Source organism: Dendropsophus ebraccatus, chromosome 12 (genome assembly GCF_027789765.1).
Source record: "Dendropsophus ebraccatus isolate aDenEbr1 chromosome 12, aDenEbr1.pat, whole genome shotgun sequence".
In the NCBI taxonomy this organism is placed as follows: Eukaryota; Metazoa; Chordata; class Amphibia; order Anura; family Hylidae; genus Dendropsophus; species Dendropsophus ebraccatus.
The window spans coordinates 18,131,505-18,150,191 of record NC_091465.1 but is presented as its reverse complement, the minus strand read 5'-3'; the positions used below and the strand labels follow the sequence as shown (position 1 = coordinate 18,150,191).

General features: G+C 43.5%; 1 protein-coding gene across 7 annotated transcripts in view; it reads right to left on the bottom strand.

Moving 5' to 3' along the window:
• Positions 1 to 18,687, bottom strand: part of ROBO3 (roundabout guidance receptor 3) — a 310,461-nt gene that overhangs the window by 258,877 nt on the left and 32,897 nt on the right. For 6 of the 7 annotated variants that reach the window (XM_069947692.1, XM_069947699.1, XM_069947693.1 and 3 more), the window contains exon 4: positions 18,210 to 18,282. The gene's annotated coding sequence lies outside the window, so the exon portion shown is untranslated. Of the gene's footprint in view, positions 1 to 5,882; positions 6,015 to 18,209; positions 18,283 to 18,687 lie in introns of all 7 variants that reach the window. The other variant, XM_069947694.1, reaches the window with a different exon arrangement.

Below are 18,687 nucleotides of genomic sequence, written 5' to 3'. Positions count from 1 at the left end.
ACCATTTTGGGTATTGTATGGTGGTACACTTTGGGCATTGTATACTGCCATCAATTTGGGTATTGTATAGTGTAATATTTTGGACACTGTATGGTAGAATTATTTTCTGTAATGTATTGTGCTATAATTTAGACCCTGTATAGTGCCATCATTTTGGGTATTGTATGGTGGTATTATTTTGGGTATTGTATGGTGGTATTATTTGGGCATTGTAGGGTAGTATGATTTTGGGCACTGTATGGTAGTATTATTTGGGCACTGTGCCCATATCAATCTATGGCCACACAATTTAGATTCCAGTCTGCACATTTTAGCTCTGTACTTCAGCATTATGGTAGCACCACATACTGTTGTAATGTTTCACTGCTTGGCAAAAAGGGCAGAGATTTAATTCAATGTTCCGCCCAAGGGACTTCTTAGATCTTGATAACAGGGCCCTAAGAATGCCTTGCTGTGGTCTGGTGCTGTATGACTGGATGGCTGGGGGGGGGGGGGGGGGGGGGGGGTGTCAAGGAGAATATAATGAGATTCTTTGGAGAATTAAAGGATTTCCTCTTAAGTTCAGTCCTGTCTCCAAAACAGCTAATTAAATGTGAATGTGTCCAGGTGCAGTCCTCAGTTGCTATGAGCGCTCCAATGAGGGTGCAACATGCTGCTTAAGTGTAATTTGACCATAGATACAAGTGGCAAATCCAATGTCATTACCGCTGAGTCCCAGTACGGCGCGGCACCCCAAGAGTATTCACCTTCTTGCAACGAAGATTAAGAACTGACAGCAGCAGCCGCTAAACTTTTGCTGCCCGGCGTCTCTGCCATTGACTTCTGTAGGCTTTTTTGCTGCTGGTTTGCAGAATAAAGCTAAAGCTTTGGCTGTCCAGGCATGATGGGAATTGTAGTATTGCCACGAGTTTGACAGTGGTCATCATACAATCATAAAACGAGAGTTACACCAGTGTATTACTGTGGTTATTCAATAGGAGATATAGTTGATATATAGGTGACAATCTGGAATTACAGTTCCCAGAGGGGTTGTCTCTTTATTATACAGTGATGTGGGAACAGGAGCCTATTGTTGCATTATTAGCTAGTCACCCATATTTCTTGCCACCTTACTTTTTGTTAGATACAGATATAAGTACAAAACTGCTGAATCAAACACATATTCACTTTGTTTGGCATCCCATCCATCATCTTGATACCTGCAATTTTCATAGCCACTGGACAACAGAAAATCAATTTGGAACAATTCAATTTTCTCTAAAATGTTCAGGTGAATTGCTTAAAACAGTAGCCACAAAAGAAGGATTGGGGGCTAGTGTTAAGGTTCTCATACACCTTAGGTAACGACTAGAGTCCTGGATCTGCTGTACCACGACTAGTCATGACGTAAGCCACACCAGGGAGCGGAGTCTAAGGGGCCGCTGGTCTTCACCAGTGCCCACCGTAAGGCGGGGTGGACCCTCAGGTCACTACCCATGGCTTGGCCTGCTAGCGGCATCGGGCAACGTGCAGCTGGAGACAGGCAAGCAAGCAGGCTGGAACAAAGTAGGATACACGGCTGGAACCGGGATAGCAGTAACAGGCAGAAACCACAGATAGCTGGAGGCAGGAACCACAGGAGAGCTAGGACCACACGCTAGGAAGCATGCAGAGGGTCCAACAAGGAATATCAGCACAGATGTACATTTATAGGGAAAGTGATTGGTGCACTAACCAATTAAAGATGCACTGTCCCTTTAAATCTGTGACAGCCGGCATGCATGCCCCAAAAGGCAGGGACGCACATGCCACCCGGGGTAGCAGAGAGCAGGACCGTGGAGCGGTAAGGCGCCCCCGGGGGCCAAAGAGGAGGCGGTGCCAGCACGGGAACCTGGACCCTGGCGTCTGCAAGAGAAGAGGGGCAGGAAAAGCAGGTGCGGAGGCAGCCCGGAGCACAGGACACTGCTGCAGCCCTAATACCTTATATTGGTATGGCTGACAAAAGTATAAGGTGTATGGGGCTCTCACGGCGGACAACCAACAAATGGAGATTTATTATCAAAACCGACCCCTTTGTTCTGGGAGAGATAGGGCACAGCCAGAGCTCTCTCACTGCAGCTAACCCCTCCCCAGACGGGAGAGAGAACTGATGGCAGAACAATCGTTTTCCTGTCACTTATTTGAGGTGTATGAGGGCCTTTAGGGTCCCTAACCTTTTGATTCTTCATGGCAGAGTTGACGAATAGGCACTTTAAACCTATTTGTTGAAATGCGCTCGCCTCCAAAATCCAGCCTCTTACTATAACTATTAGCAGCAATATTTTTGGCATGATCATATGCACAATACAGGTACACTCACAGCCTTTTTATTTACGCTTATATATACATACAGGTTTATGTAGATATACACAATACAGATACATACATGATGATTTCTTATATGCAAAAGGTTTACAAGTATTACAATCATACATTATTACTATGACATATTATATTGTATTATTCGATTATATTGTAGTGTATTATGTTGTTATTACAGCGTGGGTTGCAGCGCAGCCTGTCTATATAATGGTCTCCGATTTCGGTATTTACTCATAGTAAATTAGGGCTGAATCTCAGGATAATAGGGCGAGTTAATGTTTGCAAATCTGGGTGAGGAGTCGGTATAATTATAGCGTGTATTATTATAATCAGCCTCCCTATTTTCATGACATTTGCATCCAAATTAGAGGATGTGTTTGTCATTTAGCGGGCTCGCTTTTTCTATTAGAAATAAAGGCAATAATATTTTGTAATGCTAATTTGTGGAGATAATCGCTTTGAGTAGGAACAAAACGGCGCAATGTATGCCGGTAACCTCTCACCCGTAATAAGGGGCTTTTATCCCTCCAGCAAGGTCTTGTAATCAGGTGGTAATGCATTATTACAGGTTCCAGGAATCGGACTGGAAACCACCACTGGTCTGATTGGCAGTACTGGAGCAATTGGGAAATTATTGGGAATTACATTTCATACAACTTTAGAATATATGATGTTTGTGCCACAACAATGAAAATAACATGTAGGGCTGTAGGGCATTTTGCACCCCCAGATTATTGACATTGTAGGATTTCTTTGAGGAATGAAAACAATCTGAAGTTATGGAGAATGCTTATAAGGCAACTCCTGTATATATTATACATTAAGGGTATAAACACACACACCATATACGCAGCATATTTACTACTGCGATACGCAGCAAATACGCAATGAATATGCAGCAGATTAGATCTAAATAACTGAACACAGCATAAAATCTGCACCATCAAATCTGCTGCAGATCTGCTGCGTATCTGCTGCGTATACGGTGTGTGTGCTTGTACCCTAAATGGCCGGAAACCTGAGCTTCAGTTTTATGGCATTTAGCTTTTGCAGATGAAGTTTATTGCTGTCTACTAATGTGGTGATGCTGGATTCATGGACAGTTTGGAGTCCATTATTTATATATATATATATATATATATATATATATATATATATATAAAAATATATATATATTATTTCTTATATATATTATATATTTCTTAGAGTTTGCACATAACTAGTCCTGCTGGAGATGCAGAATGGAAGCCATTGTTCTTTCTTATTTAGGCTTTTAGCGAGTTTTGCAGTGAAATCTGCTGGTATGCTTAGTACAATTAGGGTATGTTCACACTGAGTAAAACAGGCGGAATTTCGTGGTGGAGCCCACGTCATGGAATCCCATCTGCCTCAGTGTGTCAATGGGATGCCTCGTGTGCCTCGGCTCTCCGCTGCTCTCTGTTCAAAGAATTGACGTGTCATTTGCGGAGCCCCCACCGTGGAATTCTCTCTGTTTTAATCAGTGTGAACACACCCTTACAATTCATGGCCCTAAAAATCCACTGTGAAAATTCAGGGCTATGTTCACACTATGTTTAACAGCGTCCCTTACCGGGCTGCATTCAGGACGTTCCTGCAGCCGATACTTCTGTATTGGCTGCAGGAACGATTTTTTGATATTGACTTGTGGGCCGTTGGGTGTGCCCGCAAATCAATTAGCAATTCACTTCAATGTAATGTTTGGCCGCCGCACTTTACATTGTGTGAAAAGCTTTTATTTCCAGACACGTTCATGGCAGGTGCATTTTAACACCCGCTCTAAAGAATGGGAGTTAACATAATGCTGTGTGGACACAGTAGGCGGCATTACCTTGACTTCAAGGCAATGCTGCCACCGCAGTAAAGAACAGATGCTGATTCCATTGCAATCAGCGTCCGTTCTTTACTGAAATCTAATCTTGTATGGACATAGTCATAGGCTATGTTCACACAACGTAAAACTACGGCCGTAGTTTGAGGGTGGAACATAGCCTTATTTGCAATGGGATCCCGGCCGAAGCGTACACACATCAGTGAATTCTGGCCGCAGAAAGACTTGTCAGTTCACACAGTGAAGCAAGCGGCTCCGGCCACTTGTTTCACTGTGGGAAGCTCTGATGCGGGCGCGCGCTGATGCGCCCGCATCAGAGCTCCTCGGCTGGAAAGATCACCCGGCCGGTACTTAAGTACTTAAGTACGGAACGGCTGGGTGTTCACGTAATGTGAACATAGCCATAGGCTGTAATTGTACCGAGCATACCAGCAGATTTCACTGCAAAGCCTGTAGTGTGATATCCGCTGCGGATGGAGTATGTGTGAACACACCCTAAAGGGGCTTTTCTATCTCAGCTAACATAGTGAATCTTGTAGGGCTCATCATGTTAAATATTGTTGAAAATACATTACTTTGGCTCATATATATATATGTATATATATCTAATATCACACACACACACAGTGGTACCTCTGAACTTAAACGATTCAGTTCTCAAGCAATATTTTCAAGGAAAGTTGCCTCAGAACTCAAACACTTGCTCTGTTGTTTGCCCTCTGCTTGAGCCTTCCCCTCCAGTCCTCCCCCTGTACTGTCTGTACCGGCTGGCTCCTCCTGCTGATGCCATGCACCTGCACTATAAAGTATGAGGTGTGAGAGTCCCTGTGTGCACTCTGAGCATGTTATTTTACTGTATAGTAGTATAGTATAGTAAAGTATACCAGTATAATTTAGTACTGTAATGTGGTAGTTGAATTGCACATTTTTCAATGAAACATACAGGTACAGGAGTTGCTATTGGTGGATGCTGGAACCAATTAAAGGGGTTATCCAGCGCTACAAAAACATGGCCACTTTTCCCCCTACTCTTGTCTCCAGTTCAGGTGCAGTTTGCAATTAAGCCCCATTTACTTCAATGGAACTGAGTTTAATAACCCCACCCAAACCGGAGACAACAGTAGGGGGAAAGTGGCCATGTTTCTGTAGCGCTGGATAACCCCTTTAAACACATTTACATTACTACTTATGGGGAAAAACTGCACAGTTCTCAACCAGCCTGCCAGAACACATTGTGCATGAGAACAGAGGTACCACCCTATTTATCTATCCATAGTAGTAATATATCAGTATATATACGCTATATACATTTACATTATATCTATCTATACCAGCCAGACCACTGTTTTTGGATTGTGTTATATGCTGCACATATAAGTCTCTGGAGAGGGGAGGGGTCAGGAGGGAGTTGGAAAGGGTGGGTAATTGGAGAGAGCCAGTAGCAAACATAGAGACTGTAGGGACTAAAGAAGAAATGTATTACAGTAGGCCTCACCCAAGTTACTTATTTATATGCTATAACATCTTATATGATGCTGCTGCTTCTGAGGGTGTATCAGGAGTGTAACTAGGAGGGACAGGAAGGCTTCAAAAGGGGTATGTGCCACAGGTACTAACTGCCAGGTAAATGCCAAAAAATATATTTTACCTTGTCCATGGTATTTAGATACAGAGTCAGGGCAATAGATTGTACCTTTGACGGTGACAGCCAAGCTATAGGTCTAAGGTGTGATACGGTGAGATGTAAAGAGAGAGATGTCATAGCAGCTGGTTTACACTCATTAGCTCAGAACGCCTGAAAACACGAAGCCTGCAGCGGGGGAAACTGGTGAAAAATGCAAAATAAAAGTTATGTATTAAGATATAATGGCCAGAAATACTGTTCCTTAAAGTGTCTGTTTTAACAAAAAATTTGTCAGAGAGTCACGTCTGATGTTATGATCAGTTGGGATGTGGGCATTCGGACAATTGCAATCAATGGAACAAGCTAGGAGAAGCGCATGGCTGGATGCTTTATGCCCTGGCTGTGGCAATGTTTGTAGAAATCTCCAGTTGCAGGAGACACCCTCTATTATAACATAATTATAGGGCAATCTCTTGCAACTGGATTAAGATCTGAACACCCAGAACTTGACTGATCAGAACTTTTGACAAATGTTTGTTAAATGGCAGGGACACTTTAAAGCGAATATACCACCAGGTGCATCACATTGGGTTTTTAACATTAACAGACCAGCAATGGCGCAGGGATGCCTTTTTATTTACATCCCGATTCCTGAGCCCCGTCCGGGAATGAAGCACTAAGGGCGGGCCCACCGGCGCCCCAGTGTGAGGATCTCCCCTTCCCTCTGTGAAGCAGCTCCATTAGAATCAATGGAGTCGCATCACCAAGGGAACGGGAGATCGTCACACTGGGGACCAGCAGGCCTGCCCCTTGTGCTCCCAGACGGGCCGGTGCTTGGGAATAGACTAGCGCCGTGCGTGGGAATCGGGGAGCAGTTAAAAAAAAAGGACCGTGCCACCGGCATCCCTGTGTCGGCACCGATCTGTTAATTAAAAAAAAAAAAAAAAAAAAAAAAAAAAAAAGCAATGTACCTGGTGGTACATTCTCTTTAACCCCTTAAGGACAGAGCCAATTTCGATTTTTGCGTTTTAGTTTTTTCCTCCTTGTGCTTAAAAGGCCATAGCACTTGCATTTTTCCACCTAGAAACCCACATGAGCCCTTATTTTTTGCGTCACTAATTGTACTTTGCAATGACAGGCTGAATTTCTGCATAAAGTACACTGCGAAACCAGAAAAAAATTCAAAGTGTGGTGAAATTGAAAAAAAAAAAGCATTTTGTTTATTTGGGGGAAATGTGTTTTTACGCCATTTGCCCTGGGGTAAAACTGACTTGTACGATTAAAACGATATGTAACATGTATAAATTTTATTGTATCTGATGGCCTGTAAAAAATTTAAACCATTGTCAACAAATATACGTCACTTAAAATCGCTCCATTCCCAGGCTTATAGCGCTTTTATCCTTTGGTCTATGGGGCGGCTGTGTCAGGTGTCATTTTTTGCGCCATGATATGTTCTTTTTATCGGTACCTTGATTGCGCATATACGACTTTTTGATCGCTTTTTATTACAATTTTTCTGGATTTGATGCGACCAAAAATGCGCAATTTTGCACTTTGTGATTTTTTTGCGCTGACGCCGTTTACCGTGCGAGATCAGGAATGTGATTAATTAATAGTTCAGGCGATTACGCACGCGGCGAAACCAAACATGTTTGTTTATTTATTTATTTACTTTTATTTATAACCTGGGAAAAGGGGGGTGATTCAGACTTTTATTAGGGGAGGGGGCTTTTTACTATTAACAACACTTTTTTTTTTTTACTTTAACACTTATACTAGAAGCCCCCCTGGGGTTAGGGTTATTCCCCCCTGGGGTTAGGGTGATTCCCCCCTGGGGTTAGGGTTATTCCCCCTGGGGGACTTCTAGTATAAGTGATCTGATCTCTCATAGAGATCTCTGCAGCATAGATATGCTGCAGAGATCCATGAGATAGGCACTCGTTTACTTCCGGCTGCTGCAGCCGGAAGTAAACGAGTGCCGAGCCGGGGACGGCGCCATCTTGGAGCGGTCCCCGGCCGGCTTCAGAAACGGAGATCGCTCCGCCGGGATAACATCCCGGAGGAGCGATCTCCGCCACTAGACACCAGGGAACAGCTGAATCCGGTAATCGGATGCAGCTGTCATGTTTGACAGCTGCATCTGATTACTGTATTAGCGGGCACGGCGATCGGACCGTGCCCGCTAATACCTACGGTCCCGGGCTACAAGCGGCACCCGGGACCGCCGCGGTTCAGAGCGGCCCCGCTCTGAACGTCCTTACCGGCATCAGGGCGTAAATATACGCCCGATGTCGTTAAGGAGTTAAATGGGTTATCCAGCGTTACAAAAACATGGCCACTTTCTTTCAGAGACAACACGACTCTTGTCTCCAGTTCAGGTGTGGTTTGAAGCTAAGCTCCATTCACTTCAATGGAACTGAGCAGCAAAACCCTGCCCAAGCTGGAGACAGGAGTGGGGCTGTCTCTGGAAGAAAGTGGCCATGTTTTTGTAGCGCTGAATAACCCCTTTAAAGAGGTTATCCAGCGCTACAAAGACATGGCCACTTTTCCCCCTACTGTTGTCTCCAGTTCAGGTGCGGTTTGCAATTAAGCTCCGTTTACTTCAATGGAACTGAGTTTTAAAACCCCACCCAATCTGGAGACAACAGTAGGGGGAAAGTGGTCATGTTTTTGTAGTGCTGGATAACCCCTTTAAGGTCTTGCGTGCTTTAGGAAAACCATTGTCACATATATGTCTATAATGCGGAGCCTATAGAGGGAATGGGGGTGATTACACAGAACTTCTATCACTCTGGAAGTGTTAGTAAATGTTTGTTTACTTGCTTAGCTATTAGCTTGCATTAAGTTAAATAAACTTTTAATAAAAATGTTAAATGGATTTGGGGGATCTGAAAATGTCATTGTACCTTAATGTAGCTAAAGCTTTGGGCATCATGGGAATTGTAGCTTTGCAACAGCTAGAGGGCCGCGAGTTTGACACCCTTATCATATGGATTTTAACATAGGATTTCCACTGCAGATTAAGCAAAGTCACTAGTAAACAAAAATCCAAAGTTCTGGTGTTCTTTTTCTATACCAAGTAGCTGAGCATGAACAGGACTTAGGTGCTGCATTGTGGGATGATATAAAATACCCTGTCAGTATCATCGGTAACAATGCTGCATCTGTGTCTGCAATAAAAATGTTAGAAGATCATCTACTAAGACAAGTGCAATTTGGACTTGTCATAGAAGAAGACACCTGCGATGGAGACAGCTACGTTCCCCAGAGCATCCGTCCTTTCCTCGCAGCGCTCACTGCTGTCTTGTTTTCTCTACTCGCTAATTACACAGAACACACAATGGACGTGGAGACACCAGACTTTCCCCCTTGGTGTTGGACAAACTTTCCTTCCTAGGGAGGCCGGGTGGGAGTCCCGCAGAGCGGCAGCTGCCACACTCAGCTGTACCGTCATGTGGAGTGCAGCAATGTCTGCTGTGATGGATTGTTCTCCGCAGAGGAATCACCACACTGCCCAGCAGAGAGAAAGCAACACAGAACCTACTGCAAGGACCCAGCCAACACCACACTGGAAACTGGATGGTAGAATGTCAGGGGGATGTAGGAAAATAGTTCCCAAAGGTTTATTGCTGGAGTCACTGCAGCAGAGCTAACACACTGAAGAACACAGACACCAGGCAGATACAGTGCCCATCCATCTACTAAACACTCATGTGGCAGACAGCTATTTGTCCTGATTCCACCATACACATGCACACCCTGCCTATCAATGGGGAGAAGAGAGAAGGACTGGGGCTTATCTTTTGAGCAGAGATGAGTGAACCTGCCGGGTCCGTCGGCTGTATCCATGAGCGGGCTCAGTGGCTGTATCCATGAGCGGGTCCGGCGGCTGTATCCATGAGCGGGTCTGGCGGCTGTATCCATAAGCGAGTCCGGCGGCTGTATCCATGAGCGAGTGTGGCGGCTGTATCCATAAGCGGGTTCAGTGGCTCTATCCATGTTTTCCAGACAGTCCTTGGGCTGCATCCACCTCCTCCAGGCAGCGGGATTCAAAAGCTAACTGTCCGAGTTCACTCATTCTGAAGACATTCGTCTAATGTGAATGGGGTCTCATTACATATATAGAATTTTTTTTACCTATCGCTTACTTTCATTTTGACAGTAATAAGAAACACTCATTGGTTGTGTTCCTACTGCGTGGAATATAGTCACACAAAGAGATGTCAGCCCGAATGCCCATCCTCAGATGCCCCATGCCATAGATGGACACACACACATTGGTTAGAGATAGGGTCCATTTACACAGAAATATTATCTGACAGATTATCTGCCAAAGATTTTAAGCCAAAGCCAGGAATGGATTTGAAAAGAGGAGAAATCTCAGTCTTTCCTTTATGACCTGTTCCCTGTTTATAATCTGTTCCTGGCTTTGGCTTCAAATCTTTGGCAGATAATCTGTCAGATTATGTGTAAATGGACCCATAAGATTGGTCATTCATTCTGGAAATCAATCACTGGAAAGAGCTGGAAGAAGTGTGCAGCTGTGTGCTTTATTCCCTGGTTCATTACAACCTCCTTCTATTTGCTGAAGATGCGCTCCGTTCAAATTCTATGGGGCCATTTCCTGCAATTGGATGGAGATGTGAACACCCAGACACACAGAGAACTATTATATATCAAACTGTGTAAAAAGAAACAGCCTACAGCGACCAATCACAGCCCTCGGCTCAGGTAAAATGAAAGTTGAGGTGTGATTGGTTGCTGGGGCAGTTTACACCAGTTTCTATGTAAGGCCCCATTCACACGTCCGTGTCAGTTTTTACTGTCAGGAAATCCTGATCAGGAGACCTCAAATGTCATCAGGATAGTATCAGGATTTCCTGACAGTAATCCGTTTTTACCATCAGGAAACCATCAGGAAAAACCTTCAGGATTTCCTGATGAGTAAAAAAAAAGTGTTTCCAACAGGGGCATGATGAGAGTTGTACTTCTGCAACCTAGATGGCCACAGGCTGCAGAAGTACAACTCCCATCATGACCTGTCAACAGGGACATGATGAGAGTTGTACTCCTGCAACCTGGATGGCCACAGGCTGCAGAAGTACAACTCCCATCATGGCCTGTTAGCAGGACATGTTGGGAGTTTTAGTATTGGGGGGGAGAGGGCTGTGTATCTCACCTGTCGGCGGCGGAAGAACAGCGGGTGCAAGCTGCTGCGGACTCGGAGAGGGAGGGGAACAGAGGTCGGGGTGGCGGCGGGGTGATGCGATGCGGCGCGGTCATCGGGCGGCGGCGGCGGTGATGATGCGATGCGGCGGGGTCATCGGCGGGGTGATGTCATGCGGCGGCGGGGTCATCGGGCGGCAGCGGCGGGGTGATGCGATACGGCGGCGGGGCGATGCGGCGCGGAGGGGTAATGCGATGCGGGGTCAGCGGGCGGCGGGGCGAAGCGGGGTCAGCGGGCGGCGGGGCGATGCGGCGCGGCGGGGTAATGCGATGCGGGGTCAGAGGGCGGCGGGGTGATGCGATGCGGGGTCAGCGGGCGGCGGCGTGATGCGATACGGCGCTGGGTCATCGGGCGGCGGCGGCGGCGGGGTGATGCGATGCGGCGCTGCGGGGTCACCAGGCGGCGGCAGCTGATGTCCGGGTGCAGGGATCCCTTGGGTGGTGGCGGCGCGGCGTTCGGGCAGCGGGGGTGCCGGCAGGCTGTCAACCATCCGGAATCACGGGCACTTTCCTGATGTACATCAGGAAAGTGCCCGTGATTCCGGCGCCCCCATAGCCTTCTATGGGGGCGTCCGGAACGGAATTCCGGACAAAAATAGGACATGTCCTATTTTTTCCGGATATATTTTCCGGAACGGACACCCTTCCGGAAAAATCCGGAAGGGTGTCCGTGACCAATTAAAGTCTATGGGTCCGGAAATCCGTCCGGATTTCCTGATAGGAAATCCGGATGGTTTTTCCGGACGTGTGAAGGGGGCCTAACAGTTCAGCCGACGAATAATAAACCATTATCATTAGCTGTAAGATTTTTGTCTGTCTCTAGTTCTTGACTCTGGATAGCGCGGTTTGCCATTACACTAACAATCGTTCTGTGAAAAAGCATTCCCCAGTGACATATTGATCATCCTCCCCCGGGTCATTGATCGTGTACGGCCACTTTAAGTGATTGTAGTGACCACTTCTGTATGTGGTTGGGTTAGCAGAACGATTGGTCACTAGACTATTATTTGTTTAACCAATAACCTACTTCTATTTAATGTGTACGGTCACCTATAGAAGAACTCATAATCACAACGATGCATGTTTCGCTTTTGTTATTGGATCAGACATTCAATTTTATGTAGCAGAAATGAGTCAAACCTCTGCTGTAAACGTCCCAACTAAAGCTGGACATAAACATTACATAAGAAGGCCGAAGACTCATTTGGCCAACAATTATCTCTCCAATCCCCCCATACACTTTCATAATCAGCCAACTATGTATGTGTTCTCTATTAGGAGAGGGGAGAAAACTGCTGCCAGACACATTTGTGTCCTCCTGACCTCTATGGTGGCAGCTTATCTCCTAGAGAACAAAAGATCAGGCAGTTGAGGTCCAACAAGTCTCTGCCCCTATTACACGGGCTGACATAGAGGAGCAAACGACCACTGTCAGCGCTAGTTCGCTCCTCGCTGCTATTACACACGACGGCAGCGAGCGGGTGAATACAGGAAGGGGGGCTGCGGAGAGGTGTGGGGGGTTGCCCAGGTGATTGCTAGATCGTCCGGGCAGCCCATAGAGGATAGTGACGGTCTGCTGCCGCCGCTCCTATTCCATGAAGCGATGGCAGCAGATCGCTGCTATCACAGTTGTTTGTCTTTCATGTTGAAAGACAAACGACTGCACCGATCAGCCGACATAGTTCATGTTGGTTGATTATTGCTTTCTATTACACGAGACGATTATCGGCCGTAACGGTCTAGCTGACACCTATCTAAAGTGCATGGTCAGCTTTAAATACACCATACTATAGTGTTATGTATAAGTAAGTAACTTTCTATATGATATTCAGCAGTGAGATGCCATCACGTTACATATATATATATATATATATATATATATATATATATATATGTCCTCTACATATCTCTGGGCTCTTTACTATATGTAAATATGTATCAAAACCACTTCTGTTCTCTTTTTCTTAGTTTCCCAGGCCAACGATTACCAACCCCCACTGTCTTCAATCAATATGTCAGACTGTAAGGCCCAATGACTTCATTGTTTATACTGGGAGCTGCTGAAGCTGGCCATTAGATTTACTGACAATCTAATGTGTATGGGGATAGTCTATCTGTACCCTGATGTCGCCTGTTATTGCAAACAAGGATTGAGCTGACTCAGTTTTGATATGCTAGATCCTTCTTTCCCTGGGAGGTAAGTGTCCTAAATGGGGATTTTCCAATGACAAAATCTACAGTATTATCAGCTAGCTAGTAAATAAATAAATAAAGAATATTGGTAAATAAAGTATCTGCTCTATTGTCTTTATAAGCCCAACATCCTGCCTAGTGTACATAATGTAACAGATTTCCTGTTCCTGTTAAACACTCTAGCTGGGAACTCGCCCAACTTTGAAGCCCAAATGTCCAAATGTCTGACAATGACTTATATAAGTGAAAGATTTAATTGGATATTAATGCTCAGTACTCTTTTATGCCCAGGACTGCATGATCTTAATAGAAGTTTGGCCTGATGTCTACATAATCCCTCACTTATATGTTTGATAGCTTGCATATCCATATCCATACATAGCTTTAATTTTATATATAAAAGTGTGTGTGTGTGTGTGTGTGTGTGTGTGTGTGTGTGATTGTAGATCAGTTTATATTAACAAGTCCACTTCTACTCAAGTCTGAAATCTTTAAATGTGGGGGGTTAATAATTTGTAAATTATTAGTAAAAGTGAACATTAGAAACACAGAAAATGCTTCCATCTCCACTTATCAGACTCCTTTACTTCTCTTAATCCTTCCTAACCTCATTAACTCTGAAAAACTACAGAATTATGTCTGGAGATGGATCAACTCAGAGAAATGAGGATATAGTAGCCCCTATAAGTCTATGAAGAGGGGGGGCTGCAGAGTGACACATAGGTGGAGAAACACATAGAAGTAAGTGTGATATTTCCTTACAGTGCTGGGTTCTCAGCTTACACTGCTCAGTACTGCTTTATAATGTCCTCAATGCTGCTTCTGATGGTGTGCTATAGAAATATACGGCAGGATCCTCGGTTCTCTGCGTGTGCAGTTTATGGAGACATTATAGCAGCCAGGCTACACCCACCAACTAAGCCTGCAGAGGGAAACATTGGTGTAAAATGCCCTATACATGTTATATAATGGCCAGTAATAGTGCTGATCATCATATACACACAGGACATCTGATTCTGAAATGTTATTTGAAACTAATAATACGCTTTAAATACCTATTTTTTTTTATTTTTTAAGAATTGTGGCTTAATTCATCCAGTTTCTTTCAAATACCATATAAAGATTCTATCTACCTACAAATTTGACATACAGGAACAAATGCACTGATTAAACTATTAATATATATATATATATATATATATATATATATATATATATATTTATTTTTTTATGTTGCATTGCATGTTGTATGTAAAGACGCTGTTGTACTTACATTGTATTTAGCTGTGCTTTTGTTATGTTGGATTTCATACTGTGTTACATATGTCCGCATTAACCATGCATACATCACTCCCACTTTGCAAACAAAAGAAAAGTTTATGTAATCCCAACGTAACCATATTCAGCTCAGTTTGTTAAAATAAAAAGATGGGGGGAAAAAAGACCCTTTCATGTTGGGTAATGTGAATGAATAACCAGTCAGGGGGTTTATTAACAGCCAATTTCTGCCTTTTAATTCACAGTATCAAGCTGTAATTTATTAGTTGCCGGCCCCCCTGGGGGATAAGGTTTGATGCTGTCGCCTGAGGAAGGAGGAGATTTTCGTCCCATAAGAGAGTTACAGCGAGGGCAACAGGTAGAGGCTCATGTGCGATTTGTGACTTTGGAGGCAGAACATCATTTGGGAAGGAGGATTGAAAGCTGTGTGTAATTAGGTGGAAGGGGCTGCTTTACTGACCCCTAATAGCAGATCACAGAGACAGGCTTCTATATCCGAGGGGGAGCCAATTACTTGCATGTCTGCATTATGTATTAACCCATCTGGGCTGGGGATATTAGGTCTGATGGGGGAACAAAAGACGAGGGAGTGTCAGTGATCACACACCAAATTATCCTGCCCCGACTCTTTTGTTACAAAGATAAGCAATTCACAGGGGCAGCTGGATTTGTAAACCAACCAGCAGAGCGTCCAATTGCTTTTTTTTTTTGTTGTTTAATTCCAGAACAAAGACTTGATATCCGATTCCGGTTAACATCCTATTTGTTTGCAGTAAGAGCTGCGATACTTTGTAACTTTCAAGTGTTGTCCAAACAGCCCGTCTAGAGCCGGCGGCGGCGTGGGACAATATGGCAACTTAATCCTCTTAATTAGTGAGAAATATACTGAAAGGGGCAAAAAAAGCGAATTACACATTCAGAACAAGTAGAAAGTGGTGGCTGGGCGAGGCCGGGACCATTGTTATTTTAATATTTTGGGGCTCTGGTTTGTCTTTAGTTCAACAGTTGACACTAATTGTCCCGTTAATGTATAATAAATAATTTATACTATTACAATGTGAGGGGGACACGGTGGGATCTATATAAATAAGCCCTGGAATGTGCACCATATGTATCAGTAAAGCACCAACATTTACCAGCAGCTTTGGCATGTTGCTGTTGTTAGATAGGGGTATAGTTAGATGTGTATATATATATATATATATATATATATATATATATATATATATGTATATAACATTTATACCAGATTTGTCTCTGGTTTCTAACAATATAGAAAAAGGAATTATGAGCTATTATGACCCATTTATCTTAATAGACCATAGTCTAATGGTGACTGCAGTCGCTTTATTCCTGAACATCTACTTTTTATTGCAGGACCTGATACATAGTATACCACACATTTTAGTTCTGTAGGCAAAAGTATATGTTAAGGAAATTGACCACAGGTACTCACTAATAGATTATTTTCGGTAATAGACCTGCTGTGGGTGCGCCATACTTTTTTTGATGCCATTCTGATGTAAACCCTAAAATGTGAAATCAATGAGGCCCTAAACTGTCATGGTCAACTTATATATAAAGGACATTTTAACTGCTGGGACAATATACTATAAGAGATATAGTGACCTACAATGAATGTATAAAACAAAGCTCCAGTCAGTGTTATGACACTGATGCTCTCATATTTTTTGAAGGACAACATCATTCCTGTTGGGGACTTTCATGGCTCTTTTAGCCAAGGTGACTCCTGAGAACCTATTATATCTAAGCATAACTGTAAGTACATGCTATGTCAATATAAGGGGTCGAAGCCCACCCATTAGTACAGGAGCACTGCTGTCAATTTCTGCAAGTTCAGCAACTTTCTAATATGTATTTTGTATTTTAACTTATTGTTTTCAAGGTCTCCACTTGTCTCCAGTAAATGGAAACACGAAACCCTGTCCTTCCGTAATATTTCTCTTTTGTAGCTGAGAGATTGGTAAAGTTGTTAACAGTCTTGACAATTCCTTGTGATCTAAACAGCTTGGACTCCGGGCTGGCGCATTTACCTGCAATAATTCTCAGAGAGACATGTGTACTGCTGAGGCAGAGTATTTTCTTGACTGGATATAAATGAAGCGAGCCGACAGCTTTTGGGCCTATATGGGTTTTTAGACTCAGGACCACTCACATGAGAAAAGTTTAGATTTCAGCAAGACTGGCCGACCACCTAAAGTGTAAGGTGGCCTGGCAAAGCTTCCCTAATGGCAGACGTTGGGCAAGAGAAGGGTCAGAAATGGAAGCCTGTTTATTTGGTCACAGAGAGATAAGCCGCTACCAAAGGAGTCTGGCTGCATTTTTCTCCCCATTGAAAATAGACTGACTGCTGACCGAGCACGGCATGCATATATATGTATGGATCTTGAAGTTCTAATTTGCTGATGACAGAGTTCTGGAAAACAGTGAAGTACAATGGATATTTGCAAATCACTGATTCTCCTGAAAAATGCAGTTCCAAAACCTTGGCCAGTAGGTGTCTCCCTTTCATACAATCTACTGTCCACTGCCTGTTGTTAGAGGAATTCTGTCTCTAGTTACATCAGGCTAGAACACATAAAGTGGGAGTGAGGCTTGGCATGTGCTATGTGCAGAAGAGAGCCCGAAAAACCCAGGCTGTGTTACACTGCGTGAAAGGTAAACCAAGGCTTCCTCTCATCCCTGAACTCCCATGAAGCTAAAAATAAATAAATTGTCTTGCAAAGCCACTACATAACTTGCCTCTTATGCCTGCACATGCTATCTATTGTATTGTAACTGTGTAAGTCATCAGCCTAAAACAATGCCAGCTTGTTCAGTGCACTTTCACCAGCATCGCATGGCATAGCAAACGTGTATGTACTGTCTTGTTCTGTGATTGGCCAGAGAAGTAAGGGAAAGCACACAAGCTGCGGTTCCGCTGTCTGATTGGCCAGAGAAGTAAGGGAAAGCACACAAACTAGGGTTCCACTGTCTGAAATGGAAATAATGAATAATAGCTATGCACCGTGGAGGAGTCTGTCAGGGGGTCAATAACATCAGGGAAAGCAGTAAGGTCAGCTTGTCACCATTCTGAACGGTTAAAGGGGTAGATCAGGAAAAAAAAATTAAATCAACTTCAATTTACTTCTACAAAAAAAAAAATCTAAAGTATTCCAGTACGTAACAGCTGCTGTATGTCCTGCAGGAATTGGTGTATTCTTTTCAGTTAGGAAATCAGGAGAGGTTTTATATGGTGATTTGCTACTTCTCTGGAAAGGACAGAAGTGACATCAGAGAGCACTGTGTCAGACTAGAAAAATACACCACTTTCTGCAGGACATACAGCAGCTGGTAAGTAGTGGAATACTTGAGATTTTTTAGTAGAAGTAAATGGAAGTTGATTTGAAAGAATTCTTTTTTTCTGAACTACCTCTTTAACCCTTCAGTACTGGACGACTTGAGATTAACAGAAGTAAATTACAAATCTCTGTCACTTTCTGGCACCAGCTGAGTTAAAAGAATTTATTTTGCTGAACTACCCCTTTAATTTAACAAATCCATGCAGATTTTTAAATATATTTTTAAGAGAAGTATGCTTTAAACTTTTTTTCACACTTTAACATGGCCCTGCCCCACTATTCCTACTATATGCTAATATATAGAACTTTATAGGCAGTCTTCATATCCTCTTACCTAATTTTTCACTTTTCTATCATCCTTTTATTCTGTAGTCTTTATCCTTTGCTGTTCTTCTTTCTGTTCTCATCTAAAACATATCAATTAAAAACATCAAATGAGATACAGAATGCAACTTTGTTCTCCAATTAGCAAGTGATTCAATGACAAATGAGCTGGACGACAATTACCATGTGAATATTTAGTGATACAAGGTGACAAATATACAGACAGAACAAAGAAGGCGACTTCAGGGGGACGGAAGCCCATCATAATGATATGGAAACTTTATGGAAATGAGGGCAAAGCTGAGTATGGAATGATGGGATCATTTGTACAGGAAGAATAGATCCATCACCTCATGTGACAGACACAGACAGAGCACAAGGTCCGGCTCATGTTATCCAGCTCTAGATTGTAAACTGAATTATGTAATTGTGTTATGTCTCCGCTAACAAGGCAATATAGAGGAAATTAAAAGGCCCTTCATGTAGAC